The 22446-nt window shown below is 38.8% G+C and overlaps 1 non-coding gene across 1 annotated transcript; it reads left to right on the top strand.

Moving 5' to 3' along the window:
• The first annotated feature begins 4276 nt into the window (after positions 1-4276).
• On the top strand, positions 4277-4421 carry LOC143613830 (small nucleolar RNA snoR135). Its single transcript, XR_013150187.1, has one exon. It is a non-coding gene; the product is annotated as a small nucleolar RNA snoR135 (small nucleolar RNA).
• Positions 4422-22446: the final 18025 nt, after the last annotated feature.

Below are 22446 nucleotides of genomic sequence, written 5' to 3'. Positions count from 1 at the left end.
GAAGGCTCGGTGCAAGTTTTGTGGGATTTATTTAAACCCACTTTCGAATTCAAATTTGAAGAAACACATCGAAAAACCGTATTGCAAGGCGTTGAAAAAGAACGTCGATTCGCAACAAACGCAAATGGATAGTGAAGGCGGAATATTTACATACCAAATTGATCGAGTTCAAGATCGTACGGCGAAGTTTGTGATTCAAGAAGCTTTGCCGTTTAGCCACTTCGACAACCCTCGCTTAACCGCCATTATTCGAGATACGCTTCAACCACAATACACTCACGTAAGTCGTCATACTCTTAAACGTTATTGTTTAAAATTGTGGAAGAAGGCCAAAGAGGTACTAATTGCATATTTTGAAAATATAAATACGGGAATAAACTTAACTAGCGATGTTTGGTCGGCTCCACATGGTCTACCCGAATCTTATCTTTGTGTCACCGCTCATTGGATAGACCCGTCATCGTGGGAAATGATGAAACGCACCATTGCTTTCGAACTCTTTGAGTATCCACATACGGGAGATAATTTGTTTGAAATTTTAGATTATGTTATAAAAACTTATAAACTAGAAAATAAAATATTTTCAATGGCATTTGATAACGCGTCGAATAATACATCGGCGGTTGATAAATTAAAATTAAAATATACGCCGATTTGCAATGGTGTATTTTTTCTCTCAAGGTGTGTTGCACATATCATTAATTTAATCGTGCAAGACGGACTTGCTTCGGATGAGGTTACATCGGTTATAAACGATTTTAGACTAATGATACATGAAGTTTTTAAGAAAAGTAAAAAAAGACAAATGGAATATAGAAAATTTTGTAAAGATACGGGAAGAAAAGCTTTGGGAGCTAATTGGGATGTACCTCATCGATGGAATTCCACTTGCATAATGTTTCAAAGTGCTTTGGAACAAAGAGAAACTTTACAAATGTTTCATTCTAGTCTTGCCGAGAATGATTTGGCAATCCCCTTTTCAAATGAGAAATGGGAAATTATCAATGACTTATCGACTTTTCTTGAAGTTTTTAAAACATCAACTACGAAACTATCGGGAACGTATTATCCGACAAGTCCCTTGGTTCTTTCGGAGTTATTTTTAATCGTTAACAATCTTCAAGAATTTGAAAATAAAAGTCCAATGTTTTCAAACATCATATTACCAATGAAGTTTAAATTAAAAAAATACTTTCTTGAATTGCCACCGGTTTTTACTTGCGTCGCCGCTTTAAACCCAATGTTAAATGTTACGGGGGTTGAATGTGTGATAGACGAAATTTTTTCAGCCTTAGATATGCATGAAGTTGACCCAAACTTTTTAACAGAGGCAAAAAATGATTTTAACTTGAATTTTAAATTTATGTATGACTTTTATTTAAATAAATATGGGTCAAACATACACATGCCTATGCCGGGGGGTCTTCATCAAGTTCAAGTGCTACTAGAGTACGAGATCCCATGATTAGCCTTATGAACACCGTTCGCAACGTAACGGCTAAAAAACAAAGGGGTAACACCCCTTCAAGCGAACTAGGAAGGTATAGTGCAAATGATTACTCTACCGGTTTATCCGAAGAGGAATATGGCACTTTTGATGTTTTGGCTTGGTGGAAGGTAAAGGAAACTGAGTTTCCGATTCTTGCCACCATGGCCCGTGATTTACTAACCGTCCAAGCTTCTACGGTAGCTTCGGAATCCGCTTTTTCTCTTAGTGGCAGGGTAATATCGGTGAGAAGAACAAGACTAAATTCGGAGTCGGTGGAGATGTGTATTTGCTTAAAGGATCACTTGGACTCAATCGATCGTATTCAACACGTAACCACTCTCGAAGATGAAACACCACTTGATGTTCTAGTGCACGACGAACAAGAAGGCATTTCTACAAGTAATTCCGAGGAAGAAGTCGCCGCTCAATAATTACGACGAACAAGAAGGCTTTTCTAGAAATAATATGTCACAACTTTATATTTATAAGTTTAATGTTTTGTTAGTTTGTTTTTGAAGATTTTAAAACATGTAACCTTTTTTTTTGAACTTCTTAAAGTAAATAAAATGAATTTTATGTTAATTGTTTTGTTTATTTTTCATGCTATACAAATACGAATCGTAGTTTAGAATCCAAATCGCAAACGAAAAACGAAAAAAAAAAAAAAATTTTTTTACACTGTAACCGGTTGGAACCGGTTACGGTACAGGAACCGGGTTAGGAACCGGTAAGAACCGGTTAGATAGGTTAGGGGTCCGAGGGTGGGAGAACCGGTTCGGTTCCCTAACCGGTTCGAGCCTGGAACCGGTTTAAAAGGGGGTTTTGAATATAGGACGGTTCCTAGTCCCAAACCGTTTTGAACATCTCTACAAACACCGCCCATGTGGCTTTTGGGTTGGCAGTTTTTGTTAGAAAGCATTCATTCCTTAAATGGTTCAACCAATCAGATTTATACTCCTACAAACTCCAACCAATCACACATTTATCTTAATTATATTTAATTTAAATTATAATAACTAGCTAATGATTAGAGGGGCTACATACATTACACCCATTTTCGACAAAAAAATCTCAATGCTGACATGGTATCACATGACGCAAAATGCGCCAATGGAGCTCTATTCACTACACATTGTTAATGTGACGAGTGTGTAGTCGACTAAAGTGGTTATGCTAACAATATACTCCACTCCTTCAATGTAAAAGTATAAATGATTTAAATATAAAATAGACCAATAAGTGTTTGGCCATGAATGAGTACTTGGGTAGTTAGGTTTGGACAGTTTGGTAAAGTGAGCCAGATTAAAATTAATGCAAAAAGATATATGTATACCTATCTTTAGTGGCGGATTTAGAAATATGTTCCAGGTGGTGCACTGTTTTTAGATGCTTCAGTTTTATAGAGTTGGATATAAAAAAAATTTGGGTCGGTTCTATGGTTCGGTTGCATATTTACTAAATACAAGCCTTCAACAATAAAAACTAATTTCAACGATCATATTTTTGACATCTATACTATAATCTATTTGTGCTGAAAATTCATTATGTTTTTGTAGTCATCCAAGTGGGATTGTTCATGGTCGGCTTTGATGGTTTTAATGTAAAACCGTGAGACAAGCCGTTAGTAATGGTTTTTTATTATAGAAAACCGAAACGCCAAAATTTAAAACCGAACCATTACTAACAATTCGGTTTCATGGATTAGATTTTATTTCACATTTGTATAAAATGTATAAAGTATCATATAAAAAAGCTACCTGCAAGTTGTTCAAGCACAAGAAAACAAGATGTACAAAGTAACTATCTTTATGAAGATAGATATGTGCATTTCAGAAGTAGTAAAAAAATTAAACAAATGCCCAACTTCAAGAATCAAACCTGGGACATTCACCTTAACACTCAGTCCTTAGCCACTCCACCACTTTTCTAGTTTTGTTAAACAATGCACTCCAATTTTACAAGGGAGTGCACTCAAGATTTTATATATGGCATTACGCTATTATTTCAAAACTCAGGTGGGGTAGATCCGCCCATGCCTACCTTTTTATTTGGTAGATAGGTTTCTAAAAACGGATCAATTGGCAAAGCTATATAACAGATCGAGCTAAGTTTTCTTTTCTTTAGTTAAAGTTAGACCAAATGCCTCTTGCTTGTTATCGACAGTTACTGTTATGAACAATAATCTAGTATGAGGGGTAACTAACAACTAAGCAATGATCACTAACAACAACTTGCTTGATCATCAATGACTAGAAGTGCACTAATCGGGCTTTTTTAAATATCAGTTTCGGGTTTGGTCAACAAAGTCAAAAAACCGGGTTGGGTGGGATCATGTTCCGACCGGGTATAGGTGGAACCGGTTCTGGGTCCAAGTAGACTATCTATGAGGAATTGAAACATGATTTGTGTTCGCATGCCAGGGGGTTTTATCAGAATAAGCATCAGGCGACAACTGCATTGTAATACACACACACACACACTTAGTAATCAATATATCGAAATACTTTGACCTCCCGTCACCGTCAGTCAGGCCGTTACGGTAAGTTGTTAGGTCTAATGCATTGTAAGAAACACATAAATTGGGCTTAATGGCTTTGTTGGGCCAATGGTTAGTTGAATCCAGCCCATTAAAAGAAACCCTAATTCGTATTCCTATATATCCGGTCTATCCCCAGCGGGCGTTCAATTGCCGAATGAATTTAATAATCTCCTTCCTCCAATTCGTGTTTGGAATGATGTCTGTATTTTGCTTTCGATCTTTAATCTGTTTGTTGATAATAATAAAAGTAAGCAGGGATAGTGTGTATCGGCGTTGTGTTAAATATTTGCATTTTGATCGAAAGATTTCCCTGCGATAATAATAGAGGGGAAGGTGGGCAGTTGTGTTCCATTTTTTCTATTGGAATCTTCAACAATCATCTTCCCTACAGTCTTTTTACATCTTTTATTTTGAAATTCATCATCATATTTTCAATTTAGTTGACTCTCAAAATAATAAGCTTTTAAAATGATGCCTTCAAAACAAAATTATTTTGACTCTCAAAATAATAAGCTTGATCATTCCTGTGACTGTCTTTAGTTTTTTTTTTTTGACTACCTCCACACTTTTTACATGTAATAGTGAGCTGAACAATAAATGATATTGCGTATACATAGTTGCCTCTAATTTAAAGACATGATGATCTACTCGGAGTTATTTAATAGTTTATCTCAACGAGGTATATTGATGGAATCATAGGTGTATGAAGTTATTGTTAAAACTAGATAAATGATAGAATATAATAATAATCTTGATAAGTCTTAGTGAAATTTATTAGACTAATAATAATATAGTTTACTATTTTTTTTTTAAAAAAATCAGAAACTTTCATTTCTAGAAAACGTTTACAATAAAGTGTCAGGCAAACGGGCAACAAGCTGCGTCGTTACCCCCTTTTAAATAACAAAGCCAATCCTACTAAAAACGAAGTTTTGAGACCTAGGAGTTGAATAGGTTTTGTGTACGACATGCTGAACCCTACTAAAAAAATTTACAGCCTTTGGGGCCAGGAACCTGAATGTATCAAAAGCAAATGGGAGAAAGACACGTTGATTCTCTAAACAAGCTTTCTCGTGTTTAACAACTTTGCTTGATTCAGTCTTCACGCAACATGACCCACAACAAACACACGGTCCCTGAGCCCAATAAGAGAAGACACTTTTGTAAAATCCACACAAGGGTGTTTCCCCCCTGCCCACCTGAACACAAGAATATTAGCTGGTCGTAAAGTAGACCTCCCTTCAAGATGATCCGTGAGAAAGTTAACAGGGGCCTCCTTTTTAGCAGAAATCCCCGCCCGTGTAAGATCATCACACAAAACTTCCCTAACCAAATCATATCTGTACTTTAAGACAAGCAATTCTTTGCAATGCATCGCATGGTCTCCAAAAAAATCCAAACAGACATTGCGGCAAATTGGGCAAGGCTCATCAGTCGGGAACATAAGTATCATTAACTGGTACTTAAGGATAGCCCGATACTCCAAATCCGACATATGTTGCCCCAATCATTCAATGGGGACGGCCGTTAGAAAATCCTGAGCTCGAGGAACCCGAAGGCATTCAAACACCGCCTTTTGGCGAGGGGATAGATTAAACTTCACTTCTAAACTTTGGACAATTCCACTAAATAAGACACTCATCACATCATGTTGGGCCTTGGGGGGGGGGGGGGGTGTCCTTATTATAGAACCCGCTAAGATCAAAATCTGGAAGTGAAGTACGTAAATGATCCATCACACACCCATAATCAGAGTCCAACCCATAAATATCACAACCCCGAAGAATATGGTCTTGCAAACACCACGATTGTGCTCTCGAAGCCACAAAAGCATATGTAGATACATCCTCGGCCGAACATAGACCCAACCCCCCAAAACGGGTCGGAAGTGACGCCAACCTCCATTGGGGATCCCCGAAGAACGGACCCCCACAAACCACGATGTCCTCAATCGCCCTTCGAAGGCCATTGCCAAATATAGAAACAACTTCCTCCACATACATAGGTTGGCACGTTCTCAAAACGAACAAAAGCTTGGCGACTCCCATACATGAGTGAAGCAAAAGAAGCTCGCATTGAGGATCCCGAAGTCTTGGGAGACAGCTCATCAGTTCCACAGCGCTAGATGCCATTTTCATAGCCAAACTGCTGATAAACCCCGCATCCCAGCTTACAGCACCACCAAGGAGTTTCACACCAAGCACCGGCCTTCCAATCCCGCAAGGGAACAACCCCTCCTGCACCTTCACCCCATTACATGTATGCCAAAATAACTCAGTTTTCATAACATTTAAATCAAGACCCAAACGAGGCCCCTCGAACCTGATAATATCGAATGCTTTGGCCACCTCTCTAGCGTCCCCGATAATCGTACCATCGTCCAAGTACCAAGCATGAAAGAGAAGCTTGCACCGATCTCTGATATGGTGAACAAGTGGGGTGCTAAACTAAGGCAAAAAGGAGAGGCCCAAGAGGGTCCCACTGTTGAACCCCAGTGGTGGATTTAATGTAAGTATCACCCACATATAACCTAGTCGACTGCCCATATAAAAAATGCACCCAACGAGAAATAGAAGGACATCGACTCCGAACCTCATGTAGAAGGGTCGTTCTATCGACTAAGTTGAAGGAATTAGAGAAATCAACAGTAAGCATAGCCAATGACCCATTCGAATGAAGCTGATTTAAAAACCTTTTCGAACTATGGAGCACGACCTCTGCTCCACTAGGGACTCCTACCCCAAATTGAAAGTCACCGAGGTATTTAGCCATCTCCTTCCCAACACCCCTCATAGCCACCTTAGAGACCAACCGCCTCCCAATGGCCCCAACGGCAATAGGTCTAATCCAATTGTACGATTTAAGCAACAGCGTAAGGGGGGCAGACACAACAAACTCTGCCAACACCCTAGGACACCATCCCCCCAAAAAATAAATTAACCACCACAGAAATAACCTTAAGCATTAGAACGATGTAAAGTGTAATTATGTATTCTATATATACCTGATGTTGTTATTACGGGGGTGTTTCGCCTAGCTTTTATATTTTAGCTTATGCTTATTACTTTATATAAATAAGCTTTTTCAAATAAGCTAAAAAACATCTTCAAGCAAGCTTCTTCAAATTAGCCTATATAAGCTAATAAACATAATCTTAAAAAGCAAAACCAAGCACAAAGTTAAACTTATTTTATAAAAATAATGCTAAAATAGCTATAAGCTTTGTTAAAAAAGCTAGGCCAAACACCCCTACATCTTATGATATACAGTATAAGTACAATTACAGAGATTAATTTGGTATCGTAACCAAATCCTTGGTAACTCAAATTTCCGCCAATCCTATTCTAGCCAATATTTATTTTTTTCTTCCGATAAGTTTTTCTTTTGGCCAAGCAATGGCCCTGCTTGCCGCCTTCTCCACAACTGAGAAAACCTCTCACAACTCTCATAAGATCGGTTTACTTTGTCCCCTTCGAACTATGGTTTCTGGAAGATGATGCTTCATCCTTTTCTTGTCACTAATAACTTAATTGGCTATGTTGATGGTACCACCCCTTGCCCACCCTCTGTGATTTTACACCCTGCACCATTAATTAAAGATAAAGACGCAACCAGAGACCCTTAGCCTAACCCTAACTATGTGACATAGATCGCTAATGATGCCCATGTCCGCATGCTAATTATATCTTCTATCTTAGAAGCCTCCTCACACGTTCAAGGTACCTCATCTAGAGAAATGGCTTTCCTTAGAGTGTGCTTGTGCACCCCACACATCTTAAAAGGAATACACCTAGAAGACCCAACTTTTGAAAATCCAGATGAAAGGTGATGAAACTCCTGCAGCCTATCTTACTCGGGCAAAAGAATATGCTGATGCCCTTGCCAATATTGGTGAATGCTTCAAAGAAAAAGATCTTGTTATGCTTGTGATTTCTGGACTTCGTGATGAGTATAATGGGTTTTACCCTTCTGACTAGACAAGTTCCTACAGCCTTTAACGAGCTTCACGGCCTTCTTTCTGACCATGACTACATGGTCCGACAATCTATACCAGCTGTTTCGGCCCACATGCGTTTTCTGCTACAAGCAGCTCTAATTCAACCAGGATTCTACAACAAGACCCGTTACAGGTTCTCAATTAGCTTGTTTCATAGCTTGGTCTTCAACTAAAACCCACAACCCACAATCACAGGCATTTTTTACTTCGTACAGTAAACAAAACCGTGGGCGTAGTCGTACCACTAACAATCGTGGTCATGGCAGAGCTCAAGCAATCAGTATTCTGGGGGAAACAAAAGTCAATTTAATTAGGCATCTAATCAGAATATGATCTATGGCACGTGTAACCGGTGTGGCATTGGCAACCCTCAGACTGCCCAAATCGAGATCCAGCCACTATTCAGTCTAGGCAACATCCATCAGCTTATCATGCTGAATATCGGTCTCAAGCTTCTACTTGGCTGCCCGACACTGGCTCTAATAGCCATGTAGCACCTGATCTTTCCAGTCTTGGCACTGGTGAACCATACAATGGCGAGGATGCTTTTCATGTTGGCAATGGTTAGGGTTTCCCTATTTTACATATTAGTTCCACTCATTTTTATTCACCCAACAAAACCTTTTCCTTAACCAATATTCTTCACGTCCCACAAATCAAACAAAATCTTCTTTTGGTTCAATTTTTTTTTATGATAATCATGTATTCTTTGAATTTCATGATTCTTTTTTTTGCTGTGAAGGACAAGTTTACACACATTACCCTCCTCACGGGTCCAAGCGAACATGCGCTCTATTCCATCCGTCTTCCTCAGATTCAACCGGTCTCCAAAGTTGTTTTTACTATTGTTCGTGCTCCTGTCCACATATGGCATCAACGGCTTGGACATATTCATTCACAACTTTTACAATTTATGTTATCTAAATATTGTCTTCCAGTTTTGAATAACTGTTCGATTATTTCTTGTGATGCTTGTCATGTCGGGAAATAATCAAAACTATCTTTGTTATTTTCCAATTTTAAGAGTACTTATGTTTTGGATTTAATTTTTTGTGATGTTTGGGGACCGGCTCCCGCTACTTCTTATGATGGACATAATTATTTTTTGTTGTGTGTTGATCATTTTACCCGGTATATGTGGATTTTTCCCTTAAAACAAAACTCAGATGTTTATGCCATTTTTACACAATTTGTTGTTATTGTTGAATGCCAATTTGCAACCAAACTTTAGTTTGTCCAAACTGACTGGAGTGGAGAATTTAGAAACCTCTCCAATTTTTTCTATACCATTGGCATTATTCACCGACACTCATGTCCTCACACTGGTGAGCAAAACAGCTTCATTGAGCGCCACCATAGACATGTGGTTGAAACATGTCTCACCTTACTTGCTCAGTCTGGTGTTCCATCTCATCGTTGGCACTTTGTGTTTGATACGACTGTTTATCTTATAAATTGCATGCCGTGTCGGACCTCCTCTAACATTTCTCCTTTTGAACTTATTTTCTCACGCAAACCCGACTTCTCGTTTCTACGTGTCTTTGGTGTCGATGTTACCCTCATATCCGTTCGTACAATATACACAAAATGGATTTTCTTTCACTTCCCTATGTTTTTCTTTGGGTATAGTCCTGTCCACCATGGATATCGTTGTCTTGACCTGACGACCGACAAAAATTATGTTGCTCGTCATGTTCGTTTCATTGAGAGTCATTTTCCGTTTCTCCAAACCATCCCCACATATTCTTCGCATTCCTAACCAGAACCCTACATAACCAGTTATCCTTCCCCTCAAGTCCCTAGTAACCTGCTGCCACCATAATTATGTCTACCCAACCTACTAGCAACTCCGATTAGCCCCCACCCAGCCTACCTCACCCGCTGCCACCTATGACCAGCCTTCACACTTGCCACCCATGAACCACCTGCCCGTACTCGGCCTGCTAATCTTCTGCAACTTCCTAAACAACGAGTTCCCTTCAATCCATCAGCCTATCTACCATCACATCCTCGTCCGACATTGAACATTCAACCTTTAATATTGCCAACAAATCTCCTTGGTGGCAGGCCGCCATTGCCGAGGAATATGCAGCCTTGATTCAGAATAACTCATGGTCTCTTGTTCCACTGGTTCTTGATGCAAATGTGGTTGATTGTAAATGGGTGTACAAACTTAAACGAGATCAAACATGTGTAATTACTCGTCACAAAGCTCGTCTTGTGGCGAAAGGTTTTAAACAAAAACATGGAGTAGACTATCATGAAACATTCAGTCCCGTTGTTAAGTCCACTACTATTCGCACGATTCTCTCCCTTGCTGTTACACAGAGGTGGACATTTCGACAATTGGACGTTCAAAATGCCTTTTTACACGGCGAACTGAATGAGATAGTTTATTTGAGGCAACCACAAGGTTTTGTTGATCCGCAAAAACCGGAGCATGTTTGTCGGCTTCACAAATCATTATATGGGCTTAAGTAGGCTCCACGTGTGTGGTTCAATCGTCTCACACATGCATTACATTCTCTTGGGTTCCACGATCTCTAAAACTGATCCTTCTCTTTTTATTTATTCTTCTCATGGCACCCTTCTTTATATGTTGGTTTATGTGGATGATAACATCCTCACAGGCAATAATCCTCATTTGGTTGATCAAGTAATTCAAAGTTGGGTAAAACATTTGCTATTCTAGATTTAGGATCACTCTCTTACTTTTTAGGAGTTGAAGTTGTTTCTCGGGGTTCAGATATAGTTTTGTCTCAAAGGAAATACATTTTGGAATTACTTCAACGGGCCGGTCTCTCCCATGCCAAATCAGTTACATCGTAGATTACTTCCACTACTAACTTGTTTCTTGGTGACAACCCTCTGTTAGCAATCTTGTCCGATACCGTCAGGTTGTTGGTGCTCTGCAGTACATAACCTTCTCGCCCGGATATTACCTTTGCGGTTAACAAAGTTTGTCTGTTTATGCATTCTCGAACTGAAATTGACTGGTCTCCAGTCAAGAGAATTGTCCGATATCTTCAAGGCATATCCGATTATGGTCGTTTAATTCAGCATGCTTTTGATCGCATCATTCATGTCTACATTGATCCTCAAAATTTGTCCCTATGTGCCTTCTCAGATGTGGACTGAGCTGGGTGTCTCGATGACCGTCAATCCACCGGGGGATATGCCATCAATCTGGGATCCAACCTTATCTCATGATCTGCCAGAAAACAAGGCGTTGTCTCTCGGTCAGCAACAAAAACTGAGTACAAAGCCGTAGCTGACACTGTCACCGAGATCACCTGGCTAGAAGCCCTTATGCGAGAAATTCAGGTTCCTATGACATCAGCCCACGTTTTATGGTGTGATAATTTGGTTGCTAGATACTTATTTGCCAATCTTGTCTTCCATGCTTGCACCACACATGTTGAAGTTGACTTTCACTTTGTCAGAGAAAAGGTTGTTGCAGGAAAGCTCTCTGTGCAATTCGTTTCTACAGATGACCAGATTGCAGACTTTTTTACCAAGCCGCTATCGTCATAACGGTTTGCTGATTTACGAGACAAGCTACAAGTCATAACCCGACCTTAGCTTGCGGGGGAATATTAGACTAATAATAATATAGTTTAGTATTAGAAGGATGCGAAGTGTAATTATGTATTCTATATATACATGATGTAATTACATCTTATGATATACAATATACGTACAATTACATAGATTAATTAAACTAATGTTTGAAATCACATTACGATATCTCAAAATCATCAATGCTTACCTAATTAATCATCGTTTCGCCAAAAAAAAAATCAGATTTGAATCGTTAATTGATTGGTTTTTTAATTTTCTTCACAAAATCTGTTTTGAACGTATTATGATTTTCTTGAGCATTTTTGTATTTAGTCTTTGAGCGTTTGTTTTTGGCTTGAGCGTAATTCGTGTATTTTTTAACGTTAAGATTTATTGTATGTTAAACTTACTCGATAAAACTACATGTTTATGAATATAAAAGTTTCTTTGATTAAAAGCTTAACGAAATCAACTACTATGGATAACTTGTTGCAATATGTACAAAAAGTGTAAAAATTGATGTTTCAGTTGTTGCATTATGTACAAAAAGTGTAAAAATTGATGTTTGTATTCTGGCTGGCTAGCTAATTGTTTATGTTTATGATAGAATTCTCTTTTCATTCATCGGTGGATCAAATCCCACTCATTTAAAAACGAAGGCACATCTTAAGAGCATCCGCAACAACAAATTTTTACAAACCGCCCACATCAACACCATATCAAATTTCAAACTTTTCTATTAAAACCTCTACTTTCTTTCACGACAATAAACATCCACAAACCACCACATCAACACCTACTTATACAATTAATTTATAGAGTAACGTGCTAAAATCGTCTCTAAGGTTTGACAATTACGTCCAAATTGTTAACCCTAACTGAAGGATAAAGTTGTCATTTTACATGTTTCTTTTTCATTTATTTTAAGTGATGTGCTGTGCCTGATGGCCCCATGTTACTTTCTTTTTCATAAGCTATGTGTAGTGGAAAGGCTACAAATAGAACTATTTATGACACGTGGCAAAAATGGGCGACATGTAGTCCAAGGCCGGTGTTCTCGCCCACAAATCGCCCCATCCTCCAATCATTGATCGCCATGTCATCATCATCATCATCTCTCCATCAGGCGACATATTCCCATCGCTTCCTCCACTTATCATCCTTGTCGCCCACATTTGTAGCCCCCACTACGCGTAGCCTAACATTATCATCCATTTCCCCCTAAACATTTCTCTTTCCTCTTCCTCTTTCTTTTCCAATGACATGTTACCCTAACAACTAACACCCATCTTCAACAACTCTTGAACCCAATCATTCACACCAACCCCAAATTTATTTACCCTTTTCCAAAAATCTCTTGAGCTACAAATTGAACCTATAGTCTCACTAAAACCTTCATCTATCCAGCCATCTATATTCTTCACCTACAAATGAGTTTGGTCATCACTAATGGTGCAATTCAAGATTGTTTTTCGGGTCGGAGATAGGTTAGGTTGTTAGTTGCAAATTGGGATGTGATTGCCGGAAATTGAGTGGTAGTGGTGGGTATATTATCTAATGGACGAATGAGAGAGAGAGAGAGAGAGAGAGAGAGAGAGAGAGAGAGAAATAGAAAGAGAGTGGTGATGACGCAGCAGTGGTGGTGGTGTGTAGGTGGTGGTGGTCGGATATGGAGCTTGTGATGGTAGCTGGCAATGTATATTATATGTAAAAAGACCTTGAATTGCACCCTTCATACTTTAACACTAATTCATATTATATGTAAAAGGACCAAAGTGCCCCCTTCATACTTTAGTAATAAGACAACATTACCCTTGAGTTAATGATGTAAACTAACTAAGTTAACGATTTTGACGTAATTAGCAAAAGTGAGAAACCTTGTAGGTCCATATGCAAAAAATAAATTTTTTGGATGAAAATCACATTATTAAATAAATCTCACATAAGATTTTGGCACTTTACTCTAATTTATATTAAATCAAGTTATTTTTATAAGATATTCAGTTTTTTTTATTTCGCATATATTTAAATAATGCACTAAACTTTAATAAATATAACTTTTGAAGAAAAAGACCATTTAAAAAATATACTTTTGAAAAGAAAAATATTTAAAAAATAAAAAATAAAGCATTTAAGAAAATAAAAAATTTAGATTTTTGGTGTATGTTATGTGTGTGTTAAAATTTATAGAGCTGATTATATATATAATTTCTTTTAACATCTAGCCATTGCAACATGAATTCAATTTAGTTAAAAAGAGATGCAAAAAAGGAATAACAAAATACATTGTATAAGTCTATGTCAATTTTCTATACTTATAACAATGAGGATGAAAAATATAAATTGGTTAAAGTAATCATAATATTATGCTAATTCTATTCCTTCCACAACCGCCACCAAGTTCAGTAGTTTCTTCCACTTTCTTGTATGGCTTCATTCATTTTATAATTTATATCCAAAAATCAACAAGTTATCCTCCGATATGTTGTCTTAATTTTTGTGTTTAATATAAAATTCTTTTTAATTTGGCTTTTGGTGGAGGGCGCAGTATGTCGTCCGTTGCAGGGTTGCAGGTCCGGACCCGCATCAGAGCATTCCCAGCTTATTCCTTAAAAATATGTGAGAGGAATATGTAAATCATATGGTATGGTTATAAGTGGTTGTGAGTGGATGAAAGAGAAAATGTTAAATGAGAAAGTTGAATTTGAGGTTTCACTGCTCACACTGTATAATATTTAATATTTTCTGAAAGTGGTTGTGAGTGAAAAATAGATAAATGATAATGATAAAAGTATAAAAGTGTATTATTTAATTGAAAAGAAAAGAGAAACTGTAGTGAATTTTAGTGTAATTATATGATATATATGGATATGTGGTGTAGGGTTATGATTGTGAATGCTCTCATAACCACCGCCTTCACATCGGTTGTATCTGCACCATCATTGTCTGTGGCATGCCATGCGTGTATAGACCTTTGGGCTTGGCCCCATTGTGGATGCTTTAAGAGAATCTACAACAATAAACCTGACCAACAAATCAAGTTTCAAACTTTTTTAAAAGCCCCCACTTTATTCTATAACAACAAACCTTCACAAACTTATAATCCTACTAATTTATTAAAGAAACACAAGTTGTCCACATGACATCTTTCTAGGGTATCCACCTAAATGCCACATAGATGCCATGTCACAACTTTCCCATCTTACCAATTGCCAACTCATTTCCTTCCTATGATTTAAACCATAATATTAGAAACCCTAATTCACATTCTTCTTTTCCTTTCGCTGTTGCCATTTAACCAATTTCTCAAACATTAATCACAATTCGTAAAAATTATCAAATCCCTAAGATTGTATTCCGTTTATCCGTTATCATAATCCCCCCTATTGTTCGATTCTAATTTTATGATTTCTTATTTTCATTTTACGTTTGTTTATACAATATTAAATGATTATACAGTTGTTTAGTCCCGTTTCTCCGATTGATTTTTTGTTGTTATCATCTTCATATATATTTTGTTTATACATTATTAATTAATTTTGTAACGCCCATAAATTCGTGGGACATGGAATCACTTGTAAGACCTCGATCATCACTGTCTACGTGTTTTGAAGGGTTAAACAAGATTGTATCAAATATGACGGAATGTGATTTTAAATGCAGTGAATATGTTTTAATTGACTTGAGGGTCCAAATTGTAATTACATGAAAGATTAGTAGCGAAACTTTGGGACAAGGAGTCGGTGTGAGAACTAGAGGGATCAAAGTTAGAACTGAGTGAAGTAAACACCAACGAAAAGAAACCCTAGATCATTTTTTTGGTGAATGTTTGACGGCCAAGAAGGAGACAGATGTGGTGCGGGTCAGTGATTTCATCAATTTTTTAGTTTTAATTAGTGGTATGGAGGATTGGGGATGCTTGGATGTGGAAATGTTCGATCAAAACAAGATTCCGGCGAAGGAGGCAAGAAATCCGTCAACCGTTTGTGTCACTAGAGACGGTTCCAGCAGCGTCCGGCGACGAAGCTGGTTCAGGGTGGTAGTGCTCGGCGACGCAGTCGCGTGGATATATTATTTGCTTGATTTCGAGTTCGTATAACCAAATTATAAACAAAATAAGAAAGGGTTCGCATTCCGGACGACGGTTCAGTTTTCCGGCGATGGAAAATGCGTTTTCCATTGAAGTAAACAGGCGCAAATGGTGGGGCTCAATGAGATGAATGCGTGGATATCTTATTTGCCTAAAACGGATTTCGTTGCTATGGTTTCAAGGTACTCGATTGTTAACGCGCAAAACCCGAAGAACTGAAAGGCTGTTTTGTGTTTTGGAAGCTGTGCAGGCTGTGGCAGCAGGCGTTAGTAGTTTTCTAAGGTCCGACATGTTGAGACGAGTTCGTGGATATGTGGTTCACTCGAATCAGATTTGTTTTATATGGTTTCGAGCTATTCGACTGTTAACGTGCAAAACCGAACAAACCAATGGGCTGTTTCAGGTTCTGGAAGCTGTGCAGGCTGCGGCAATAGGCATTAGTAATTTTATAAGGTCCGGCACGTTGAGACGAATTCGTGGATATGTGATTCACTCGAATCGGAGTTCGTATGGTCACGTTATGACCATTTTAGTTTTCGTTCGCGTCAGTATTTTGGGATGTTGCGCGTATGGGTTCAGAATGAGTTATTTACTCATTTTTATGGAAGTCGTATGTTAAATACCTTGGTCGGTCTTTAATAATTTTTGATGATAAAAACATGAACTCACTCAGCTTAATCTGACTTTGCATGTATGTTAGAATGATTTCAGGTTGAACGTGGATTTGAATACTGCTTGGAGGTGCTCAAAACTACCCGAGGTCCCGAGGCAGTTCTTGTCGATGCTCCTTATCGTGTTAATATTTAAGAAAATTTTAATTTACATTTTTATGTCTTAAGGATGATATTTGGATGTTTTGTAAATTTTCCGTTGCAAGAATACTCTGTATTGAATTTTGAATTATATGAAACCGATTTAACCTTTATATTTGAATTTGTTTGGAATAATTACCGATTGTAGGACTCCTGGGTTTGGGGCTTACAATTTGGTATCAGAGACAACGTTCGAGAGATCCGGGCATCCTTTGGTGCTTGGACTTGAACAGTTACGAGAGGGACTAGAATTGCTAACCGCGGGTAGCTTCACTTCAAGATGTAACCTTTATAATTCAATGTATGTTACGATGTTTTCTCTCTTAATTGTTTGATGTCCTAGATAGAATATTAACATAGTCACAAAAAAGAGGTATTTAAAACGGGTAAGTAAAGTAAACAATTAATAACACTTGATCAACGTTATTAGCAGTTTACTTTTACTTTCCATGTGCTAAATTCGACTTGTGGTTGATTACGTGAAGATTCTATCTTCGTAGGATTAAGGCATGACAAATCAGCGTTTAGTTATAGGGGGTCATATCGAGATCCATGGTGATGGTTAACCTTCATGGACTAGAGTTGCTAGGGGAGATTCAACAGTGTTAGATAATGATAATCATGTGGAGTTGGGTTCGTGTTTGTGTAAGCCATTGTGGATGAGGTTTATCGTTTTGTGCGTAATATAATGCCTAAAATGATTGCTGAGGATATGAAAAACGTTGGATGCGTCTGACAAAAATAAGGATACTGAAGGGGGGGGGGGGTAGGAGAGTGAGAGGACTCGGGATGAGGCTAGGTGATTTTATCTAGTCATAATGAAAATAGAGGTTATGTCGGCAGTTTTGATGTTCGTGGTTGCTCTTATGGTGATGGTAAGAAGTGTAACCTCCCCTTGTTTGATGGCACAAAGGATGCCTTGTTGGCCCATTAATGGGTGCGGGTAATGGAACCGATTTTGAAGATTTGTAACTGTTAGGAGGATGATATAGGAAGTTATGCAACTTCATCAGTTCGTCGGAGGCATTGAGTTGGTGGGATATCCGCCTTAGGCTATTAAGGATAAGGTGATTAAAAGGAAAACTTTCAAGGGAAAGAAAAATTTGGTTGTTGAGCAATTTGTTTCGTTTATGAATTAGACAAGATTGAGCACAAGTTCTTAACATTGGAGGTAGGTGATTTGTCGCAAAAGGAAAACCCGAATAAAGTTTAATCAGATGGCTTACCCTCAAGAGCACGGGAATAAAAAGGTAGTTAAAGGTTTATCAGTGGATGTCGCAAGGGCGTGGACCACCAAGATGAGTACCTAACGTTGGGTAGTTATATTAGTTGGTACCTTGTATGAGTTGATTGATAATAATCTTGCACTTAAGGCAACATAGGAGAAGGTTGAGACATTTGATGTTAAGCAACAGAGAAAGATGCACCCTTTATCGTTTTCAGTGCAGTAGGATTCGGGGTCGAATCCTAATATAAGGGGGGTAGACTTGTAACGCCCGTAAATTCGTGGGACATGGAATCACTTGTAAGACCTCAGTCATTACTATCTACGTGTTTTGAAGGGTTAAACGAGATTTTATCAAATATGCCGGAATGTGATTTTAAATCAAGTGCATATGTTTTAATTGACTTAAGGGACCTAATTGTAATTACATGAAAGATTAGTAGTGAAACTTTGGGAGCAAGGAGTCGGTATGAGAACTAGAGGGATCAAAGTTAGAACTGGGTGAAGTAAACACCAAGGAAAAGAAACCCTAGTTCATTTTTTTTGGTGAATGCTTGACGGCCAAGAAGGGAGAAAGAGAAAGACGATGCACGATAGATGTGGTTCGGGTCAGTGATTTCATCAATTTTTCAGTTTTAGTTGGTGGTATGGAGGATTGGGGATGCTTGGATGAGGAAAGGTTCGATCAAAACTGATACGAACAATGTGCTTTGTTTGTTTATTTAAAGTCCTTTGTTTGTTTTGTTTAAGTTTGGTTTGTTAAGGACCATTATGGCCTTTCTGTTTTGTTTGGGGTGTTTTGTGGAACTTTTGTTAATTGTGATTTGATTATAAACCTAAATGTAGTCAAGGTCTGGACATCCAAAAATTCGGCTTTCCTTCACATCTCTTAGCTTTCTTATTCTTTGCCCTATCAAGGGTATCAAAGCCGTTCCGATCTCCGGTCGGAATTACTCTCGTATCATGAAGAACACTCGCAACCAGGAAGTTGAAAACACCCTCAAGAATCATGACAAGGCAATCACAGAGATCCAAGCATCGTTATCAGCACTAGCGAAATAACAAGAAGAAATCTTGAAGGCTGTTCAAGGTAAATCGGGTTAGAATAGCGGCGGCGGGTTTAGCTCGGGTGCGTCGTTTTCTCCCGACGATTCTGAATCACGGGGTAACCGGTCCTTGAGGGTGGGAAAGTTCGAATTCCCCAAGTTTTCAGGCGAAGACGTGGATGGTTGGGTCTACCGTTGCGAACACTTTTTCGCGATGGACGAGACCCCCGAAGAGGTTAAACTTAGGTGTGCTGCTATTCACTTGGAAGGGGATGCTCTCCAATGGAACATGTATTTCATGCGCATATGTGGTGCTACTATATCTGAAGTTCCATGGGAAGATTATGTGAGATCTATTTCGACCCATTTTTCTAACGCTATGTTTGAGGATCCATTGGAAGAGATAACTTCCCTCAATCAAACGGGTTCACTTTATGAACTCAACACTACTTTTGATTCATTATTGAATAAGGTAACACTTTGTGAAACACAAGCTATGAGTCTCTATCTTAAAGCTCTTAAGCCAGACATTAGGGGGCCGGTTAAGATGTTTAAACCGCACACCTTGCACGAGGCATATGGATTGTCTAAGACTCAAGCACTGAATAATGAGAATTTGGATGAAAAACTTGACAGAGGAAAGTGGGATGTGGGGAACACAAGGGGTAGCTCGAGTTCAAAGATTGTTGGATCCCGGAGGTGTATCAATCTCAGTAACAATAACAATAACAGATCTCAGATCTGAACGTAATCGATTAATACTTTAACAATAGATCTAACTCATAATTATGTATGATTAGGTGTTGTGTATATTTATATATTATCAGTATATGTAATAATATTAAGGTTGAATATCGAGAGAGGATTTGGACAGAGTATCATTAATTAAACTCTCAAAACTTAAATTATGTGTGAACAGGGTTCACAATTTATAGAAGATAGGTCTGGTTCACTAACATCCCCTAGCGAACCAGATCCTACTTCGTTACATACATTAAATAGGCGAAACACCCCCTGATTCGTTAACATCCCCTAACGAATAAGGGGAAACTTAACTTAAGGACTAGTTCGCTAAACATCCTTAGCGAACTAGTCTCATACTTTAACGAACTACATGAAATAATAATAATTTATTACATTAAACAAACGACAAATACGTTAACGATAAATACAAAGACTCAAGACGCAAAACCATGCACTAACAGACACCCCCTCGTCTTGAGCTCTTTGTCTTTAAGTTACTTGAAGCGCTTGGACCGCCAATCTCTGCAACTATGAATTCCATTTTCATGACACACGCGCACAACACGCTGGAATTGCATAGCCAGGTCGTAATCTTCATGGCGCTCGATCAGAATCTGCTTCCTGTGTAGTACATCATTGTCTGTTTCAGATAAATTAACCAACCACATCGGGTCGATTATCTTGATAAGTTCAGTCTCCAGTCCTCGACCAAGAACAATGACGGCCTCGCCAGTACGATTGTCATAGTACCATCGGTTGAATGAAAGATGCATTTGTTGGGGCATCGTCTTCACCGACACTCGTTTCATCGTCTTCGGCGGCTTTACTTTAAGAACAAGCTTCTTCCACCCAGTCTTTGGATCAATCTCGTCAATGCGTTTACGTCTCGGGACCTGGGGCTTGAAGAACTTGAACCCATGATTAACTTCAAACAGCAAGTGTTGATGAAACCACTCAGCTGTCCGGATGCCACCACGATTGATAAATGGACGCCTCGCGAGGGTACGAACATCCCAACGCGGTAGTGTAAGAACATCCATTATCCTCTCGTAGTACTGAACTCCCTTCTCCTATTTAACTATACATACCTTAAGCTCGGAATCGTATAGCCATGAGACAATATCACCATGGACCTTGGGTACAGTCTTGAAGGTAGTTACTTGATTCTCTTTGACCCATGCGGCTGCTGTGTCTTTCCGTTCTTGATCAACAAATCGATACGCCTTGATAATCTTACCCGCAGCTTTAAATCTGAACCATTTAGCAATATCCTCATCAGTTGGGTCCACAATTGAGTCAAACCGAGTATCCACAACCTTCTTTCCTTTAGTCATCTTCTCCAAATCATCCTCAGCTGCTTTAAAAGTCTGTTCATTAAAAACCGGAGCACCTTGATCAACGTTCGTGTGTTGATACAAGTCAGGATACTCCTCAGTAGTGACGTCTTCCATCTCAACATCCTCATCTTCATAAAAAAAATCTGTATTCATTTGACTAGACAGATCATCCTCTATACCTTCCACATTCACCACTTCGACATCCGGCTCAGTTTCTAACACGGTCAGCTGTTCGTCATTCAACCCAAGCAATATGGAAATCTGCTCTCGTGTCAGAGACCTGTCAACAAACTCACCCACCTCTATCTCATCCTTGTTCACCATAATTCTAATCACCCCCGTTCCATCCATAAATAATACCGTGTCAACTTCAATCATCTGAATTGGTTTAGCTGCCAAATAGTCACGATAAACAATAATCTGTTTTTCAGAATCGTCAACAGAACTCGTACCCGCACCTGAAGCAGGGTCTTGAGCTTGTTTAGGCTCACCACCAGCACCAAACTCATCATCATCAGGATCTTCCTCATTTTTCTTGATCTTCTTCAAAGCATCATCTTTGCAAGTCAATTGTAGGATCAGATCCTCTTGCTCTTTATTCTTCACCCCCTGAGACTCAACAATCTCACGTAGGTCCTTTGTTTCCTTTTGACAGAAAGAAACATAGCTGAGAAGTTTCTTATGATTTTCCATTAAGCGTTCTTGATTCAACCGATCAGCAGACATCTGATTCTCATATAAATGTAAAAGATTTAAAAGCATTTATGTTTGACGATTTGGTGGCAAAGCATACAAGGATGGATGAACTGGTTGGATTGGACCTTGAGGCCTTGTAATTCTCATAAACGAGAGATCACTAGGAGGAGGAGGCCTCATAGATGTTGTTGAAGGAGTTGTAGCCACAGTATCAGTTGGCAAAGGTATTTCAGTTAATGCTGACTGAGGTATCATACCCAACTGTTCATGTGGTATCATCGTCGTCATCAAGGTCATCGCCGGAGTGCTAATTGTAATTGGCACTACCGAGCGTGGAGGCGTTGGTTGACGAGGTGATGGCACACCAATGATTACACCAGCCCCAGCAGATACACGTCTCTTCTTAGATGGCTCACCAGTTGCCACACCTTTCCCTTTTCTCTTTCTTTCTAATTGAGCAACAATGGTGGCAGCTAATGCAGCATCAACTGCGGCCTGTTGCTCTCTAAGAGCTGCATCACTAGTATTATCATTTCCACCTTCATTACCCCCCATCACCATCATTCCCATCATCACCATGGTTCCCACCTTCTCCTTCCTCACGCTCGGAATTTGAATCATCATGAATCTAGCGATCCTCGGAAAGACATACATAATTAGGATTAACGATATGACCAATCATTCGTTTATCCGCTGGCCTTGCCTTTCGATAAATCGCCATTCTACGTACTGTATCAGCCGTCATGTGTTCCATATGAAGCTTATCATTCACCAAGGTTTGATCAATAGCTAAATTAGGTATCAAATCTTGAATAATCAACTGTAAAAACCGAGGATACATTAAAAATTTCTTCTTCTGGTCCATCTGCTGAACTTGTTCTGCCAAATGATCGAATACAAGCTCAGAGTA

This window comes from Bidens hawaiensis, unplaced genomic scaffold (assembly GCF_021521415.1).
Source record: "Bidens hawaiensis isolate Kalapana, Puna unplaced genomic scaffold, B.hawaiensis_p1.1 tig00038306_1, whole genome shotgun sequence".
Classification (NCBI taxonomy): Eukaryota; Viridiplantae; Streptophyta; class Magnoliopsida; order Asterales; family Asteraceae; genus Bidens; species Bidens hawaiensis.
Note: the sequence above shows the minus strand (reverse complement) of the source record. Positions and strands in the feature narration are given on the sequence as shown.